The sequence below is a fragment of the Pleurodeles waltl genome, chromosome 9 (assembly GCF_031143425.1).
Source record: "Pleurodeles waltl isolate 20211129_DDA chromosome 9, aPleWal1.hap1.20221129, whole genome shotgun sequence".
Taxonomy (NCBI): domain Eukaryota; kingdom Metazoa; phylum Chordata; class Amphibia; order Caudata; family Salamandridae; genus Pleurodeles; species Pleurodeles waltl.
The window spans coordinates 611,963,476-611,982,493 of NC_090448.1; the positions used below are offsets into that span (position 1 = coordinate 611,963,476).

General features: G+C 43.4%; 1 protein-coding gene across 7 annotated transcripts in view; it reads left to right on the top strand.

Moving 5' to 3' along the window:
• The window catches only part of LOC138259714 (leucine-rich repeat and fibronectin type III domain-containing protein 1-like protein), a 3,031,897-nt gene that overhangs the window by 2,417,317 nt on the left and 595,562 nt on the right, over positions 1 to 19,018 (top strand). Inside the window, exon 1 of one of the 7 annotated variants that reach the window (XM_069207604.1) lies at positions 12,533 to 12,633. The exons of the other annotated variants lie outside the window; for them this stretch is intronic. The gene's annotated coding sequence lies outside the window, so the exon portion shown is untranslated. Of the gene's footprint in view, positions 1 to 12,532; positions 12,634 to 19,018 lie in introns of those variants that run through there. 7 annotated transcript variants of the gene reach the window in all.

Genomic DNA, 19,018 nt, shown 5'->3' on the forward strand with positions numbered 1-19,018 from the left:
GCCCAATACAAATGTCTTGAGACAGTATCTCACATACATTTTGAGGATGGTTGAACTACTGAATATTGCACCTTAAAATATTTGTGGAACAAGAACATCAAGGACAGAATATCGAGGGACAAAATATTGCAAGGTAAGTACATATTTAAAAGTATATATTTACTACTCCTAATGCCACTTCTACGTACCTTGAAGTTGTATGTATCACTAAGGTACATATGTGTGGATCTAGGAATAGAAAATCTAGAGTTACTTACCTGTTGATATTTTATTTTCAATATTTTGTCCCTAAAAGTGTTTTCCATCCTGTGCTTAATTTGTGCTTGTTGTTTCCGGTGCTGAGCACCAGCACTTATTTTTTAGGGCTGGCGGTAAGACTTCTGCCCCAAGCATTTGCTGCAAACAAAAGACACATATGGGAAAGACGGAGAAAGAGAAAAATGAAAAAGCGTCACAAAGGGAGAAAGCAGAAAGCTGCAAAAGTGAGCCAAAGGGGCAGGGGGTGGCTTTAAGTGGTTTGAAGAGGCCCGGGATTGCTTCAGGATTACACTGCCTCAGTATTCCATGTTCCCACATTTAATTGCAGCAGCCACATTTTTGCGATTAGGGCTTTGAGCACTGGCACATTTTTTTTTACAAATTAAGCACTGCTTCCATCAATATTCTGATGTTGATATTCAAGGTGTACACCTATGAGGGCGTATTGCATGTACAATTTACTAGGAGGCAGCCATCCAAGCATATTTCATATATACACATAACTTTAGAAACAATATATGCAATTTTCATCCACTCCTACTCCTGATGTCAGGACTGGCAAAAGCAAGGATAGGACTGCCTACCCTCGCATATGTGCTTAATCATAAACATACAACTTGTATTTTTGTTATAATCTTAGACTTCTGTTGAAAGCATTTAATCACAAAAAGCACCAAGAGCAGTGTAGGCCAACGATGATCACACCAGTGTGAGCCCAAATAATATTCAGTTTCCACCCTCAATCCTTGGAGAAACAATGCTCCGGGATCACTTACTTTAAACCACAGCCCCACAGAATGAAGAGAAGCGCTAGTAGTACATACAGAAATCATTGTTTAAGTAATGAGAGTTCAAAAAGTTCATCAAGGCATCAAAAGGTAATAGTCCTCGGAAATCTGATTCACCCTGTAATCATCCAAAAAGGACCATGTAGTAGGATCACAATAGAGCTTTATTGATTTTCCTTACATTTCCATGCAGCCCAGCCAACCCATTTTGTCTAACAACGGACTTCATCAGGGTTGACATAGCCGTATAAGCATATTGGTTGCACTTTTCATAGTATTCCACTGCCTTACAAATAATGATACTGAGGTACTGCTTTCTGCCCAGGTGGGATCTGCATAGTTGTGAGCAAGGCACCAAAAGCAGGAAATCACTCATAATATTCCATTGTTTTTTATGTTTCTGTCCAAACCTAAATAACTCCAGGCCTGATGTATAGATTGGCAGATGGGTTACTTTGTCACAAATATGGTGGATGTATCTTCCACTTTATTACAAGTGCATTATATGCTAAGAGACTTGTAATTATTCGTACTGGATATATGTTGCATTTGTGGCGGAGTAACCCATATGTTAAACTGTAAAGCAGGGCCTCAGTCTTTTAGTATTCATAGTCTTAGGTCATGCATTCAGTTTTTTCATAGTTCCTTTACTCTGTATTACAGTTACTTACATTTACATTCTGGCATGACTGAATGTTATGTTGAGATCTGTTGTGGTACGTTGTAGTGGTTTTATTGTGCATATTCTACCATCTCTGCAAGAGTTTTTGTACCTTCACAGTCAGGTCTTGAAGATTCCCTCAGAGACCAGGATCTGAATCATGATTGTTTGATTTGCATATTCTATTGAAAAATGAGTGTGGAAAATATGCTGCTTTCATGCATATCTTTGCTCATTTGTTTGTTGTAGTGGTTAGTAGTATTTGTTATGTATGGCTGGAGGCTTTCTCAACTTGATTACATGCTGGGTGTAAAAGCTGTTAAATGCATTGTTAACCTTGCACTGAGTGTCTGCGAAAACTGAGAATATGCTATCTTGTTGGGAACAACAGTATCTTTTTCACCAGACTAACTGTAGGTGTTAATTAGTGAGCTATGTCAATGGGTGGCAAAACACCGTCGGTACATTTGCACCATTGCAATATTTTAGTATCTGCAGTTGACAATAGTGTTAGAGAATGCCTTTTTTTGGGTGCTCACCATGATTGTTTGCTGAATTTAAGAAAGGATTTTAGACTCTGCGAACTGGGGAATTGCTGTCCAGTGCCTATTGAATGCATTGTGACTTTTAAAACATGTAGTAAAAATGTATAAATTCCTGTTAGAGATTTGGCTACTGATTGACTCCTGTTTGAGTCCTGGTCAAGCAGCAACCTCAATCCTAGTCAGGGTGAGGCACAAGCAAACTCCAAATTAATATGTGCTCAATCCACCTATAGGTAGCTTGGCATAGAACAGTCAGGCTTAACTTAGAGGCAATGTGTAAAGTATTTGTGCAACCCTTGAAACAGTGAAACAATGAAAACACCACACAAAAAGATCCCACACATTAGATTAGAAAAAAAGAGCAAAATGTAATAAGTAAAACAAGACCAAAATGACACAAATCTAATCAGTAGAACCAAAGCTATGATTTCTTAAATAATAAACTACAATATAGTGCCTAAAAGCGCAATGTACCAACGGTAGCTTTCTAGTCACGCGGGACCAGATCAAAGACAAAAGCTCAGGCCGTCCACAATGGAGCATGGGTATGATACAGTTCCTGGTTAGTCGCACTGAAGTTTTACCATCTCAAAGTTTTGTACCAAGAGTCCCCTTTGGGTTGGAGAGAATCACAAGAAGCAAGTAGAGTGCCACAGGCCGCAGTCAGCGTAGTACAAAGAACATGCCGGGCATCACTGACTGGTGGGCGGGAGCTTTGCTTTTGCGTTCCCCCATGGGCTGTGAATGCAGCTGTGTGAAGAGACAGGCGGGCAGCAGCTCATGCTTATTTTCGGTTTGAGCAGCACGGGCTCGGTGCAAACGGGCTTGTTTGCAGTCGCAAAGAACACAACATCTTGATTTAAGAGCCCGCTGAGCCAAACCAAGGGTCCAGGACCTGAGGCCACCACTTGGGGTATCTGGCACTCACCGATGATGGGTCCAGGAGCTGTTGAGGAGCCTTTTGTGTCCCTGAGACACAGATCAGGAGGCCAGCAGACTAGCCCTTTGAGTCACTCTTGGGTCCTGTATGCAAGATAAGTAAATTAAATATGCCAATTGGGGTTAAGCCAATGTTACGATGTTTTAGGCAGAGAGCACAAGCACTTTAGCACTGGTTAACAGTGGTAAAGTGCACAGAGTACTAAGCCAATGAAAATGAATTCAGCAAAAATTAGTAGGAGGTAGGCAAACAAAATGATCCTGCAGAGAGGACCAGGTCCAACAATCCCTGATTAGCATATTTCACTCTCCTATAATGCCATAATATATGGTGTGGAAACTACTTTGATGCCATGGAAAGGTAAATGTCACAAGTTAAACAGGGGCTTAGCTTGGACAGTAGGATGAGGGGGCAGAGTGAGTTTCAGATTTCCCAACACGCACAGACATATCTTGTTAAAATACAATGGGGGTGATTCTAACTCTGGCGGGCGTCGGAAGCCGCCCGCCAGAGTTCCCCCCTCCAGAATACCGCACCGCGGTCGTAAGACCGCTGCGGTGATTCTGGGTTTTCCACTGGGCTGGCGGGCGACCGCCAAAAGGCCGCCCGCCAGCCCAGTGGAAAACAACCTTCCCACGAGGACGCCGGCTCTAAATGGAGCCGGCGGAGTGGGAAGGTGCGACGGGTGCAGTTGCACCCGTCGCGAATTTCACTGTCTGCAATGCAGACAGTGAAATTCAAAGTGGGGCCCTCTTACGGGGGCCCCTGCAGTGCCCATGCCATTGGGCTCTGCTCTCCCTTTCCACTGCTCCTTAAACCCCCTATTGTCCTGCTTCTCAGATAATGGGGGTCATTCTGACCCCGGCGGTCATGGACCGCCAGCCTGTTGGCGGTGCTCCCGCCAACCCTGGCCCTCGGCGGTCCTTGACCGCCGGGGTCAGAATGACCCCCATTATCTGAGAAGCAGGACAATAGGGGGTTTAAGGAGCAGTGGAAAGGGAGAGCAGTGAGGATTGTTAGTGGTACTTAAAACAAAATATTTTAAAACATAACCAACATTTTGATGCAGCACCTGTCTGACGTCTGAAAAATTGATGCAGTGCCTGCAGAATAATGCAGCAGCGCCTTTATTAGCGCGGTTCCATAATCCAAGCATGTCTTGATTTTCCACACATCGTCCCTGAGTGTCAATTTGCAGTAAGGAACCGAGGCTCGGTGTCTGGAAAAATGGAGGCATCACCTCCCCTACCAGTAAGGAACTGCAGCATCATCTCGCCTGTGAGGGAAGAAATTGATGCATTGCTTTGCTTTCCGGTACCTCACCTCCTCAGTGGCCCGCATCATCTTTGTTTGTTTATGCAGCTGAGGTACATTGTTCTAAAGAGATACATCCATTGATTCCCACGGATTAAGACCTACTTAAACCTCTAAAAAGTGATATCCTGACCTGTGTATATTGGGCCTTTGTTGTTTTAGTCTTGTTTTATTCTGCTAAATATCATCTATTCATCTAAACTGGTTTGGAGTACTTTTTTGTGGTGTTTTCAGTGTATTACTGTATGAGTAATTACACAAATACTTTACACATTGCCTTCTAAGTTAAGCCTGCCTGCTCTATGCTAAACTACAAGTAGGTGAGCACAGGAGAATTTAGGTTGTGTTGTGGCTTACTCTGACTAGGAGTTGTAGGGAAATATATATATGTTTGACCACTGACTTTGTGTTGCACCACTTTGCATATTAGTTGTTCAGTGTTCACCAATTGCAGATTACATTTTGTATTCAGTTTAGCTGCCTATTGACTTTATCGTGGCGTTAGACATTGCAGTTGAGCTATGTTTTCCACATGGTAAACTGTACTTGTTTTTTGTATTCTTTCTCACCAAACAGTTAGTCAGTCAGTCATTATGATAAGAATGTACATGTTTTTTCAGTACAGGGAACGGTTCGGCCTTGAGAGGAGAGCCTTGAGATGTTGGCCAGTTTTCAACATTTTTCTTCCAACTCTGACCTACAGTAGCCAGCATGTTTGAATATTTCTCTTTCATGGGAGGAGTTTTTTCCAGAAAGCCCTTTCGGTTCTTTAAGAAATAAAAAAAAGTGGCCCTGCTCAGTAGCGGTGGAATTTCCAAGACCTCGGTCAGGATTAGACGGCAAATGCCTGACACAAACTTTTGTCCCGTGAGGGTGGATATCTCTTTCTCGCAGTTGAACGGGGTCATCATCTTGCTGGCGTGAGAAAGATGAAGAGCTTGGCAGGCCCTACGGTGATGAATGTTTACTGTATTCTTCGCTTTACAATTATGCAGTAATATAATTACATATATTTGCTGTGTACATTGCAGTTGAGAATCATTGTGGTATACTTTCCTTTCATTGCTGTGACTCTTTTAAAAAATATACTTTTGACCTACTAATCTGTTTTTAGGAACCTCGTGGTGAAATAATAATAAATGTCTTCTTTGAACTGAGACGTGCATTCCAGAGATTTTTGTCAGCTCAGTCATTAGTGAAAGCAAAACAGAGTGTGGTCCCAACTTGGACAAGGGTGTATACCTAAGCCAACTAGAGACCCATCTTCTAACAGTACTTTTTCTACCAAATCTTTAAAAATTTATTTCACTGGTTCCACTTTTGTATTTATGTCCTGTTAGTCTCATTGGTTCATTGAATTTTGCCCTGTTTTTTTTTTTAATTGGAGTTTTGATTGAATTGTGTTTTTACCTTTCTAACTATTTTGGTACTTCTGAATACACATTTTCATTAGGCTGACTGTTCTTTGCCATAGCTACCACTGCGTGTGCTCAGGTTTAAATACTAACACTTTTGACTAGACCTAACAAGCTGGTAACTTTATTACTTGTGGCGGACACCAATCCACTCCAATTACTAACCTACTTTCTCACAAGTGTTTGGGCTCAAAATTAAAATTGTTCACCATCCAATATCAGTTCAGCCAGTGTCTGACATTTCTGGACATATGAATATTGGTAGTTGCCGTTCACTGGCAGAGGCCAGTACTTTGTTTTGGGGTCCTCAGCATGCTGCTTTACGTTCCTATGGTCAAACACCACTCCAAGATTAGGGTTGGTGCTAGCATTTTTAAAATGTGCTCCCAACCACTGAAATTGTTAGGCTTCTCCAAGTGGGACCTGATTGTTGCTGAAGAACCATTTGGAAGGAACCAAAGTTTGGAATGGTATCTAACCTGAAGAGCTGCAAACATTATGCTAATCACCCCAAATTAAAGGATTGTTGGCTACTGATTGCATGGTAAATACCGTCTGACATATGTCCACAGATGTCTAGCTCTAGTGGTGCTGATACAGGATGGCGGTTATTTTTAACTGTTAATTTAACTACTAGAGTGAGCCCATATACCAAAATGTACTTGGGTAAATTGGTGCTAACATGCTACTTGTTTCCCCACCCAAATGAAATTGATGAAGATTGGGCAACTTTTGTGAGCTCAGTGCTGTCTAACTATATAGGCCCTCATTCTAACCCCGGCGGTCTCAGACCGCCGGGGCCAGGGTCGGCGGGAGCACCGCCGACAGACCGGCGGTGCCCCGCAGGGCATTCTGACCGCGGCGGTTTGGCCGCGGTCAGAAAGGGTAAACCGGCGGTCTCCCGCCGGTTTACCGCTGCCCTTAGAATCCCCCATGGCGGCGCAGCTTGCTGCGCCGCCATGGGGGATTCTGACACCCCCTACCGCCATCCTGTTCCTGGCGGTTCGCCCGCCAGGAACAGGATGGTGGTAGGGGGTGCCGTGGGGCCCCTGGGGGCCCCTGCCGGGCCCATGCCAATGGCATGGGCACGGCAGGGGCCCCCGTAAGAGGGCCCCACAAAGTATTTCAGTGTCTGCCTAGCAGACACTGAAATACGCGACGGGTGCAACTGCACCCGTCGCACCTTCCCACTCCGCCGGCTCAATTCTGAGCCGGCATCTTAGTAGGAAGGTTGATTTGCCCTGGGCTGGCGGGCGGCCTTTTGGCGGCCGCCCGCCAGCCCAGGGCAAATCCCAAAATACCCTCAGCGGTCTTTCGACCGCGGAGCGGTATTTTGGTGGGGGAACTTCGGCGGGCGGCCTCCGCCGCCCGCCGAAGTTAGAATCACCCCCATAATGTCTTTGGACTGCTTTGAATATATGTGCAGTGCTCTAACATATTCTGTTATTGTCAATGGTCGCTATTTATCATAGTTTGTACTGTAGTAAGTTTGATTCAGACCTACAATATATAATGTAGGAGCTGTGCCTGGTGTGTGGTCAGTGTCCTGTCTAATGAGCTGTCTGATGCTGTGGGCTATTTCCTAGTGAAAGTTGTGTGCATACAAAGATCCAACTATTCAAACAGGGCATGCACCTGCCTCTATAAGAGCAGGCCGACCTGGTGTGTTGTTGCATGTTTTGCTTCTTTTCATGCGTGCTGTTACAAGATCTTTGATAGCCAAATATGGGGCATATTTACATAGAACTGGCGCAGAGCGGTGCCGCACCAAAATTGGCAGCGCAGTGCTGCGCCAGTTCTGAAACAGCAGGATGCAGAGTATTTACAAAAATAAGGGGCACCCCTGTGTTTCCCCTAGCGATGGCACTAAATTTAACTGCCAGCACCAACACAGGCATCCCTGCACTATAGTGCAAGGGTGTCTGCATTGAAGGGAATGATTGTTTATGTGCAGGAAGGTGTCCCTTCTTGCACATAAACAATCCACAATGGTGATTTGGCACTTCTATGTGTGCAGCAGAATGCAGCACACATACAAGTAGCAAATCATCATTTTGAATGATTGTTTATGCGCAGGAAGGGGTACTTTCCTGTACACAACAATCATTAATGGCCTTTACTCTTCCTCTGTGTGTTGCAAAATGCAACACACATAGAAAAAGCAAAAAGCGAGGAGAAATACAAGTATTTCTCCTCACTGTACCATGCTAATGCCACCCCTGGGGTAGCGTTAGTTTTATGGTGCTGCCTCAGATTTACAATTCCTTCTAAATCCTGGGCAGTGTCAAAAGCAATAGGTGTTGCAGTGGAACGCCCATAGCATCATCCATTGCACTCCCCTCTGTTTCATGAAACTGCGTCAGAAGGGCCCATATTTACAAGGTGGCGTTAAGTCACAAAAAGTGGCTTAGCGCCACCTTGTAAATATGGCGCAGAGTGCAGTTAGGCGCATATAAATATGTCCCTATATGTTATATCTTAGTTGGGTTTGATGGGATTTCAGAGTGCTCTCTAATGTGTTGTTGAATGTTTGTATTTTGCTAAGAGGGGCGTGATGGTGTGATAGGCAACTATATGTTATATCTCTACGACGTTGGACACTTGAAAGGTGTTCTGTCTAATGTTTCCTGTTGGCTGCAGTAACTCTGTATTAAGATATTCTACCTGCTAAAATCTAAAGGATCTAGGGCTGTCCAGTAAGAAGTAAACAAATATATATAAATGTAGTGTTATCCTATGAAAAAGGACAGCTGAGGACTGGTTGTCTTTTCACCAAAACAATGCAATCACTGAAGGTGTAATTAGGGTCGAACTGGGAAACAAAATGGACCCGGGCAGCAAAATAAAAGTGCCCCCCATTAGTGAATTAGATACCTCAAAAAGTCACTCATATTTGCAAACTGGGACTTGTACAGACAAACTATATTGATGTTTAGTAAGGTATGTTACACCGCACACGGTTGTGCTTCTCACTGCAGGCAATGTTCGTGATAATAGCAGGGAAATCAACAGTAAAATTTGGCAAATCACGCCCACAAAGAGCCAAAAAATCGGCCCATACACTGGCATGTCAGAGCAGCCCTTCAGGCACTGCCTATTTTTCCTATATGCCATCTTTATACTTGCCAACATTTTAGAACAGGAAAGTGAGAGATTGTGAAAAACACTTGGGAGAATGGATTTTCCCCATTGATTAGTATTGACACAGAAGCAATTTTAGCCGAAAGACAGTTAAAATAAAGCCATTATGAGCTTTAAAAACCCTGGGACTACCACTTGAATTGGGTCTATTGATATGTATTGAGCCTGGCTGTAATAATTCAGAAATAATATGTGAAAGGTAATTGTCTTGCAACATGAGTAAAATTAAAATTAAGTAACAATTGGACTAGTAAAGCAGGTGGCATGAGCAGGGGCAATCTAGCTATTTAAAGACGGGGCTAGTGCATAATGCCATACATTTTAGTAAAATGGCATTTGGAACAGCAAACGTGTCATCACTTTTGAAAAAATTGTTCATGTCTCAATTGGGTTTTATACAGTTGATGAAAAGAGTCGGAAAAAGTTAGAAGATAATAAACTACATGTTTTTGAAAAATGGAATTGAAGATCTGACTCACCAAACGTTACTGAAAATCATAATGCTAATGAACAATTATTGAAAACCTTTAGGGCCAGATCTACAAGAAAGAGGTGCATCGGTCCGGATGTGGCACTTTTCTTGCGCCATACCTGCCCCACCTAACCACACCATGGTTGCACTGTATTTACAATACGGCGCACCATGGCGCTCCTTTCCACAGTAGAGTCATAATCCATGATGCTATTGTGGTGCTCTGCTGGATTAGAGCCATAAATTATGGTGCTAGTGTAGCAAAGCACTAGGGAGGCCCAGAGGTTTCTATGGGCCCTTCCCTTTAACGCATGCCCTGAGCAGGCATCAAAAATGACAAAAAAAGTGTTGCAGTGAAATATTTTAGATTTCACTGTGCCATTTTTTGCAGCCTCTCTGCGTGAGAATGTCCCCCTTGCATACATTATACCTGGCGCAGGTATAATGTGGCGCAAGGGGTTACTAAGTGGCATAATTCTAGCATTGCACCACTTTGTATATATGGCGCAGGGAAATGGCCTCCTTAACACCACAATAGCGTAAAAAAAATGACAATAGTGTGGTGCAACGTGGCTTAAGGTCCTTGTAAATCTGGCCGTTAGTGTACTAAGCCCCAGACCCTATAGGTGATGCAGCGGCGCTGTAGGCAAATCTAAGCTAAGAAAGGCAGGGGCTCTGTATGCAGAAGCAGAAGTGCCAAACTGGAAGGGGGAAACAAGAAGTTGGAAGCTTCACTGGTCCTGAGCACAGTTAGGACTCTTAAGGAGAGGACTATGCAGAAACTGCCTTTCTTAAGTCTAGCTGTGTCTTATGGAAATCATCAGCACAAAGCCCAGGCCTACCTTTTTTCATGTGCTGGAAGGCAAATAGCTAGCATTAAACAATTTCTATCATATTCAACCAAAGTATGCTGCACCACTTTAATAAAAGTTTCTAAAGTTATATTTTTTCCACTGTAAATGCTACCTGTATTTCTTTTATATCTCTTTACTCTGTAGTGTGTTTCTTTTACTGTTTTTAGGGGAAGGATAATAATTAATTATAACCTTCAATTCACTGTTACAGTCTGTTAAATTAAATCATATTTAACTATGTATTGCAAAAGTGTGTAGAATATTAAATGAAAAGGAAATTATTTTATAGAAGCATCAATTACATTACATTACATAATACATTAATCATTACATTGATTAATACATAATGCATTTTCTGTTGTGGTCATGTAAATGAAAGGTTAGGCTTAACAAATATCTCAGCTTGGCATGTTATAGTCACTGCAGTATCTAGTAACATATGTGCTACAGCCTCATACTTAGCACAAAGTCATACTGTAATTTGTGTGGGAAATCTAAGCAGCTGTGCATTACCGTGTAATAGTGTGTTTTTTGTGGCACTGGTAAGAATGCCTGAGCCATAGAACTGTTTACATATCCATCAGTTTATATTTTATTCTAACCCTTGGTAGCTCCTATAAGGAACCTTCTCATGTAGAGATTGTGGCCAACCTGATAATACTATCTCATCAGGATGAGGTGAGGTTGTCTATGATGAAGCTTGCCACTAACACATGGGTGAAGCTTCTTCAACCAGGAAACTTCTGGTTTGCTAGATAACTTTTACACTGTGGTTGCATTGTTTGTGTAATAGTGTTGTGATTTGTGTGGGTCATTAATTGGTCACCACTTTATTGACAAGAGCACTTGCAGATGACTGTATGTATGTAGACATGCAAGTATTTGTATTAGAATGTGACTGTATCAAGCCTAGTGTCAGACAATGGGTCTCTTGTTGGCAAAGGAGGTATGTACACTGTCCAAGAAGGAACGGCAATCATAGTCAGCGTAAGTCAATTACACAACCTAAATCAACCTGTGCTCACCCTCTTGTAGCTTGGCACAGAGCAGGCAGGCTTAACTTAGAAGGCAATGTGTAAAGTATTTGTGCAACACCCATACAGTAATCGCAATGGATACACCACAAAAAGACTCCACACAGGTGTAGAAAAATGAAGCTAGTTTATCTATATAAAGCAAGACCAACACAATAAAAATCCAATCAGTAAATTATGAGATATTCACTTTTTAAAGTTATTAAGGTGGTGCTGATAGCAAAATATGTGGCTCAACACGATGTGAAGAATCCTGCTATGTAAATGTGTTTCTGTTAGAAAAAGAACAGTAATTATTTAGGTCTTGCTCTTCTCTGTAGAGCAGCCGGGACTGCAGTTCAGAAAAGTCCCAGTGCAGCAAGGTGGATGTTGTTAGGGCCACGGGGAGCAACAGTAACTGTCAGTAAAGTGTTGCAGAGCCTCAGTGCAGGGGGGAGAGGGGCCGTGCAGGGAGCAGTGTGATGACGCGCTCTACTACGTCGTCTCTTTTTCCAGCCGTGGTTGGGCCGTGGCTCCGATTATCGGAGCGCCGTCCTCCACATTTTTGCACTACTGTGACAGCGCATTTCGGGAAGCACATTTCGTGCTTCCGGTTGCGTCGCCCTTACCTGTTTCTCCGACATTTCTTCTTGTCTGGTGATAGGGGACTCTTCTTCTTTTCTTTTTCCTTCTTTTCTTCTTTTCTCTGTGCACATCGCCTTTTCTTTCTTCTGGGTTCCATATTGTCTTCTTTATGTTCCTTTTTTCCCAGCATGCTTTTTTCTTTTATACTGTTACCTTTTTTCCTATTCTCTTCTATGGTCCTTTCCCAATCCAAGATGGTGTTGCTTCCTTTTCCTGTGTTGTCACTTCAGGTCCTAGTATATAAGTCACTCAGTCCTGATCTTCTTTGCGTTGCAAAGACTTCCTCTTGGTGGTGATCCTCACTCTTGTTCGTCGTGTTTACTCCAGTTCCTGTTGCTCTGATTGAGACCTTTTCCAATTTTTTTTCCTTTTTTCACTTTTGTTTTTACCTCTTTTTCAGGAGTTCCTGTTCTGAGGTTTTTCCCACATTTGTTTTTTTTTTTTCCTCTGGGACTCCTTATGGAGGGAGCGGTCCACTTAGGCATTTCCTGTCAAGCAGCACAGTGGCTCTTGAAAGGGTCGCCCTTATCTTCGTCAGTCCAGAATCAGCAGAAGACCGGGTGCTCTTTCAAATTCTACAGTCAAAGGTGAGAAGCATTGTGCAGACCGTGACGATCAGAGGTCGCTGCCACGGACAAACTGTGATTCCCTCTGAAGAAGCTGTACCTGTTCAGATGTTGTATGTGGTTGCGCATAGCAGAGTGCTTCAGTGTGAGTCCGGGGAACCTACTCTCCAGTGGGAGACTGAGTCTGAGTTCACCATTCAAAAGCACTAGTCAAGTGCAAGTCGTGGGAGCGCTCTGGGGATCCCAAACTGCTGGGGCTTTAAGTGCCATTCGAGCCGCCTATGACCACAGAATAGTCTGCCTACCAGACTTGTGGGGGAAAGTGGTCAGTCCCACAGCAGTCGACTGACACGCTGGTTCACAAACACCAGACAAAGAGCTCACTTTACACTGCCTGATGGAGCAAGGTCTTTGATATCCCAGAGACTCGCAGTACAACCAGAGGCAAGTCACCAAGCCCTTGGAGTCACTCCGGGGATGGTTAGTGGTTCTTGGGGTGCAGGGCAGAGATCAGCAGGCAGCAGGACAGCACAATAAGGCAGAGCAGCAGTTTCTGGGAACAGTCAATCATGGCAGAGTGACAATCCTGGTACACAGCAGTCTTTACTCAAGAAGTATTTCCTTGAGTCCAGAAGTGTACTGATTTTTGGGGGTCAGAGACCCAGTACTTATACTAAAAAGTGCCTTTGATGTAGGGGATGACTTCAAAAGGTTTCAGCAGAGGTCCTCCTTTCAGCCCAGCCACGGCTCCAGACTATCAGTGGGAGGTAATCAGCCCCTTTGTGTGGGCTCTGGCCACTTCCCTTTTGAAATATAAATGGGAGCCCTTTCCAACCTCCTCCCCAGGAAGACCCATAAATTTGGGGATGAATGCAGATGCAGCTGAGTGTCCTGTGTTGTGTGTGTGTGGGGGAAATGCAAAACTGTAGCTAACACCAAGCCCAGGTCAGTTGTGTATTAGAGACAGGCTGTAGCACACAAGTCAGTGAGGGCAGAGAAATGCCCACTTTCTAAAAGAGGCATTTCTAAAATAGTATTTGTTAGAAATGGGGTCTTTGGTTGGCAGTCAGGTTACCCCCTGTCCAAGCAAGGACCCTCACTCTAGTCAGGGTAAGGAGAATCGCCCTCAGTTAACCCCCGCTCACCCCCTTGGTAGCTTGACACTGGCAGGCAGGCTTAACTTCAGAAGCAATGTGCAAAGTATTTGTACCAACAAACACAGTAACTCAGTAAAACACTACAAAATGACATCACAGAGTACACTGTTGTAATGGACGATCATTTCAAAATGAGAAATGATAGAATGGACATGGAGACTGATATAATCCATCACCCAATAGAAAGGTTTTATCTAGGGAAAGGCCAAGTATTGATTCAGAAGTAACATACATTTTTCTGCTACCTCAAATTTGAAGTTTTCAGCAAAGGAACTAATGATCAAGTGGATCTAAACAAATGTCCATATTTGTCCATCCTTTTTACATCTGAGCATTCCCTAGACCCCCTTTGTATGCCTACTTGTATACTCCCCCACTTGTACTTATGTTGTGTGGGATTGTGTATCAATACCTAACTGTTTGGTGACTCTGTCTTAACTTTTGTTTCTTGGTTAGTGGAACATGGGTACCTGGGTTTCTTTGGCATCTTTCTAAGAGTCTTTCATTCCTAAACATGCGTTGACCCAGCTTCTTCACAAGATTAGCCCTTTCTGTATAGATTTATACCTTCAACTCAATCCTACTCACTCTTTCTGCCTCCTGCAGCCTATTTTTCCTTTCCTTCTTCCTTCATCTTTGATAAGCAGATGCACACTGTTGCTTACCAATGACTGCTCGTCTCCATTTTGGGGATGATCAAAGTGCTAAGCAAAAACCAACATAACACATCTTGTGGTGTGTGTGTGTACATGATTGTATGTCAAGTGGTTTATGTATATGTATATAAGTGCCTGTAGGCCTATATGAATGAGTGCATGTTTATCTGCTGATCTATGTGCAGGGATGTCTGTGTGTGTTCTCTCATGTCTGTATATTTCCAAGCATGTGACATCTATGTCTATGAATGTGTGGATTGTTTGTAAACATTAAACCTATTGGTTTTGTCACTGCTTACACCCTGCAAATGAAAGCCTCTTTTTTGGTAATCATCCAATTTTTGGACTGGTTCCTTTGGTTGTTTATGCAATGGAACTCTGCTAACCAGGTCCCAGTGTATGTAGTCTGACCTCTTAAACATGTCAAACTTGATTGTACTCCTAATTGCCATATTTAATTTACGTGTGAGTCCCTAACATCTGGCATAACGTGTACCCCAGGTCTGTAGTTTAAATGGCTCTAATTAGGGCCAGTTGTAGCGCTGGTGGGACTGTGTGCAACAGTCTTTTCAGCGCTCCCCCACCCCATGACTACCTCCTAGGATTGACTCCCTACCACCTGGCAAATGTGCCCCACATCTCTCCATAGCCCAGTTTTGTAACAAAGGCCTTTTCAGCTCCCACAGTGCAGGGGAGCAGCTCCAGGGCCCCCCTCAGCACAGTACACGGTGCAGGGGCGACAGTCCCTGACTGGGCCCAGGGAGGAGGGGGCCCCCTACAGATACTTTGCAGTGGGGCAAAAACATACGTGAGGCACTCATGTAAGCATTGCATACACCCCATAATGTTGCTATAAGTCCAAAAGACAAATCAGTGTACAATTCCTGATGTAGTTTCCAGTCTTTGTAATTTTATTCATACAGTGCTCCGTGTTCGAAATAGTGATGAAAATTCCTCAGTTGGATACATCCAATACATGTAGTATGGCAACACACTCTCCAGTACACCGTTGATAAAGTTCTTGAATAAACAGCCAACACGTGTTTCATCTCAGGGGAATTACCTCAACGACTTCTTCAGGGCTTAAATTTCACCAAAACAGAAAACTTGAAGTGGAAAGCATGATGCAAAAAACGACACAGCCCCTATCGACAGACACCAAAAGTGAAACACCAAAGAAACACCCCCAAAATAGAGAGTCCTGGACGCCATAATATGGCAAACAACCATTGAAGATTAAGAAACATAGAGCAAAAAACTGAATGATATAGTAAGCACATTCGCATATTGTTATCCCACGAAAAAATACCACGCCAGCAATCTAAAGATGTGTCCATCCCTGTGCTTCAAAGAAATCCCCCAAAAAAGAGTCATAGACGCCAGTATGGCAAGCAGCCAATGAAAAGTGAAAAACATAGAGCAAAAACTCTGTGATATGGTACGCACATTCACATAAAAATATCCCGAGATAAACACCACGTGAGCCATCTACGAACATGTCTAACACCGTGCTCATGAAATAAAACAAAATAAAGGTTAGCAAATACCTGATCATATATCAAAATAAAAAGTCCTACAGTCTGGATAACAGTCAATGTCATGCACGTGTATCTGCACTCACCATATCGATAATATCAAGGCTTCCGAGTGACTAACAACACAAAAAACAAAATAAACAATGAGCGCAATCACTAAAATAAGTTAACTTAAGACACAAACTAATTACAGTAGGAAAACAAAGACTAATGTTCAATATATCATAGCGACAGACTTACCCGTTCATCACATATCCTCAGCTTCAAGAAAATCAGTTCTGGTCTCGACCGCGAGTACGCTGGCTGTGATGCTACAAATGGAAGTGCTTAAATCAGCTACTCCGAACAAAGACAACGGACTACAGATGTAAAAACAAAAAACAGATTAGTGAATCTTAGGCATCTAACAGCTATAACGATAAGTCTTAAACATCTTAAAAAATCAAGGGGAGGGAACCAAAAACCGACTGATATGTTCTGACCAAGTTGGGGCCAATCCGTTATGTTAATACCACCATCAAAACTTAAGCAATATAAAACACGAAATCCCCTCAACATCACACAAAATATGCTGCCAATCTGTCATGAAACCAAAAACGGACTGGTATATTTTAACCACTTCGAAGACATATTGATGTGTTGATGACATTGTCAATATTAGGACAACCAAAAAAAATATAATGCCCCCGTCGATTCATGAGGAAAATGCTACAAAGCTGACATAATTCGAAACCAAATTAATGTATTAATAACATTGTCAATATTAGAACAACTAAAAACATAATGCCCCTGTAAATTTACGAGAAAACGCTACAAATCTGACACAGCCTAGTATAAACAAGAAATAAATTCCAAATTGACAAATTATGACTAATCTACAATGAGGCATAGGTAGTATGGTTACTAATGCATAAAGCTTCCAACACCAAGTGTGTCATGATGAAAAATCATCTGCTAGCAAACATTACAAGTGGATGTCATGCATAACATACAATCATAAATAACAACAGAAATATGTAACAGTCTTTATGTAGATAATTAGACATATAAATCAAATAGGTGACCCCCAATTAATCTCCCAGAAAATACTTCAATTCTCTGTCTGAGTTGGGGCCCATTTCTAGTGCTTTCAGTCACATTATCCATAATGCTTCCTTTCTGCGAATAGTAAGTTCCCTATTACCTCCTCTTGGGCTTCTAGGGACTTGTTCAAAACCAAAGAATTCAAACATTCTACGAGTATCCTGTGATTCACAGGTCAATATGTGTCCCACTACAGGATATTTCTTATAACCATTCTTAAGTGCCCTCACATGTTCACCAATCCTGATTTTAAGTGGGCGGATAGTACTCCCAATATTTACAGCGTATCAAGTAAATGACAAAAGAAGTGTTACAATCAATTGTTGACTTAATCCTGAAGACATGGTCCCCAGTTACAGAAAACTCTTTGATGCCATGGCAGGCCCAACGACATTCTCCACATTGACCACATTTGAAAAAAACAGGGATGGGGTCCTGGGCCCCTTCTGCCTTCGGTGGGGGAAGCGCGATGGTGCTCTCCCCAATCCTTTCAATCCTGGGGAATCACAACGGTGCTTCCACGTAGCTGGAAGTACTTGGGATTCAGAGATGAGATCCTGGCCCCTGAATATCATGAATCCACATGGGGGATGGGGTCCCTGGGCAAAGTACAGAGATGGTGAGGAGGGGACCATGCACACCCATTCCCCCAGCGTATCATGACCCCGGGCCCTCGTCCACCGCTGGGGAATTCGATAGAAACTGCAGTGGAGCTCTAAGCATTCTGTGGGGAAAAACTAGGTCACAGGTCGCCAAACTTTAGGATGCCATAACTCAGGCCTGTTTGGGCTAATTTGGATGATCCAGGGCTTGTTTTACTCCTGGTGGTGAGCTCTAGCCACTCACTAGGGTCAGTCCAACAGCCCTCCTCAACTCCAAAGCAGTGCAGTCCTCCAAAAGATGGTCTTCCTGGCTTGCTGCACCAGGTCTCCTTTGTGGCTTTGTTGGTGGGTGCAGAAAAGTCCAGAACTTCCCCCACCTGGCCCTCAGGAAGACTGAGGGGGGCAGCCTCAATGGCCCTTAGGGAGACCCACTGGTTATGGGGTCAACAGGACAGAGTCCTGGATCCTGAGTGGAGGTGAGGGGGTTCCTCCTTCAAGTTCTCCATGGCAGCTTCAGTATCCAGCAGTGCAGTAGGTAGACATTCCTCAGGCAAGAGTCTTCCCCTTGTGCAAGAGTTTATAAAGGGGAAAGGACGGTTCCAGAAAATAAGCACCCCTCACCAATCCTGGGGTGCCACATCACCTCTCCACCCCTGTGGCAACCCACCTGCGTAACATGTTGGGGCAATCCAAAATGGTGTCATACAGGAGCCACTGGTCACATCATCTCCTAGGTTCTCAGTTCCACCCCTTGCTGACAGCATCACCAGGGACTTCCACATTAGAATTTCAAAGGGAGCCCCCTAGTTTGTTGTCTCCAGTTATCAGGGCACTCTCCTTTTTTCAGTCGGCTTGGGCAGGTCCATCCCTGGTGCAGTGTGACAGTGGGTGATTGATTCAGATCATTCCGCCCTACCTCGCTCCTCCTCAGGAGCTAGCAGAAGTAGTGATTCTGGATGACAAAAGGCCTGGGTTCTGATTCAAAGCTGAGCCAGGAAAACATGGAAAATGTAAATGACCCTCAAGATGTACAGTTATCATTTTGGAAGTTACAAACTTGGTTTTCTCACACAGGGTACACTCTAATTCAAGACATCAGTGTTCTCTGTAGGCCAAGGGGAAGTGAAACTACATTCTAAAACAGTTCCCTGTCAATGTGTATAATGGGGTGTCACTATAGTTAAGACAGTAAAGCACACTGACTTTCCCTAATAATGTGCACTACCTTCATGAGGCCTATCCTAGGTGAATACCTAATTCTGCAGAGTCCCCATTGCACCAGGCTACCTGTGCACTATTCCCGGTCTGTGCACAACAGTAGTCTCCCACCCACAGCCTGCACACATGTGCAAGTGTGTGCACACATGTTCACA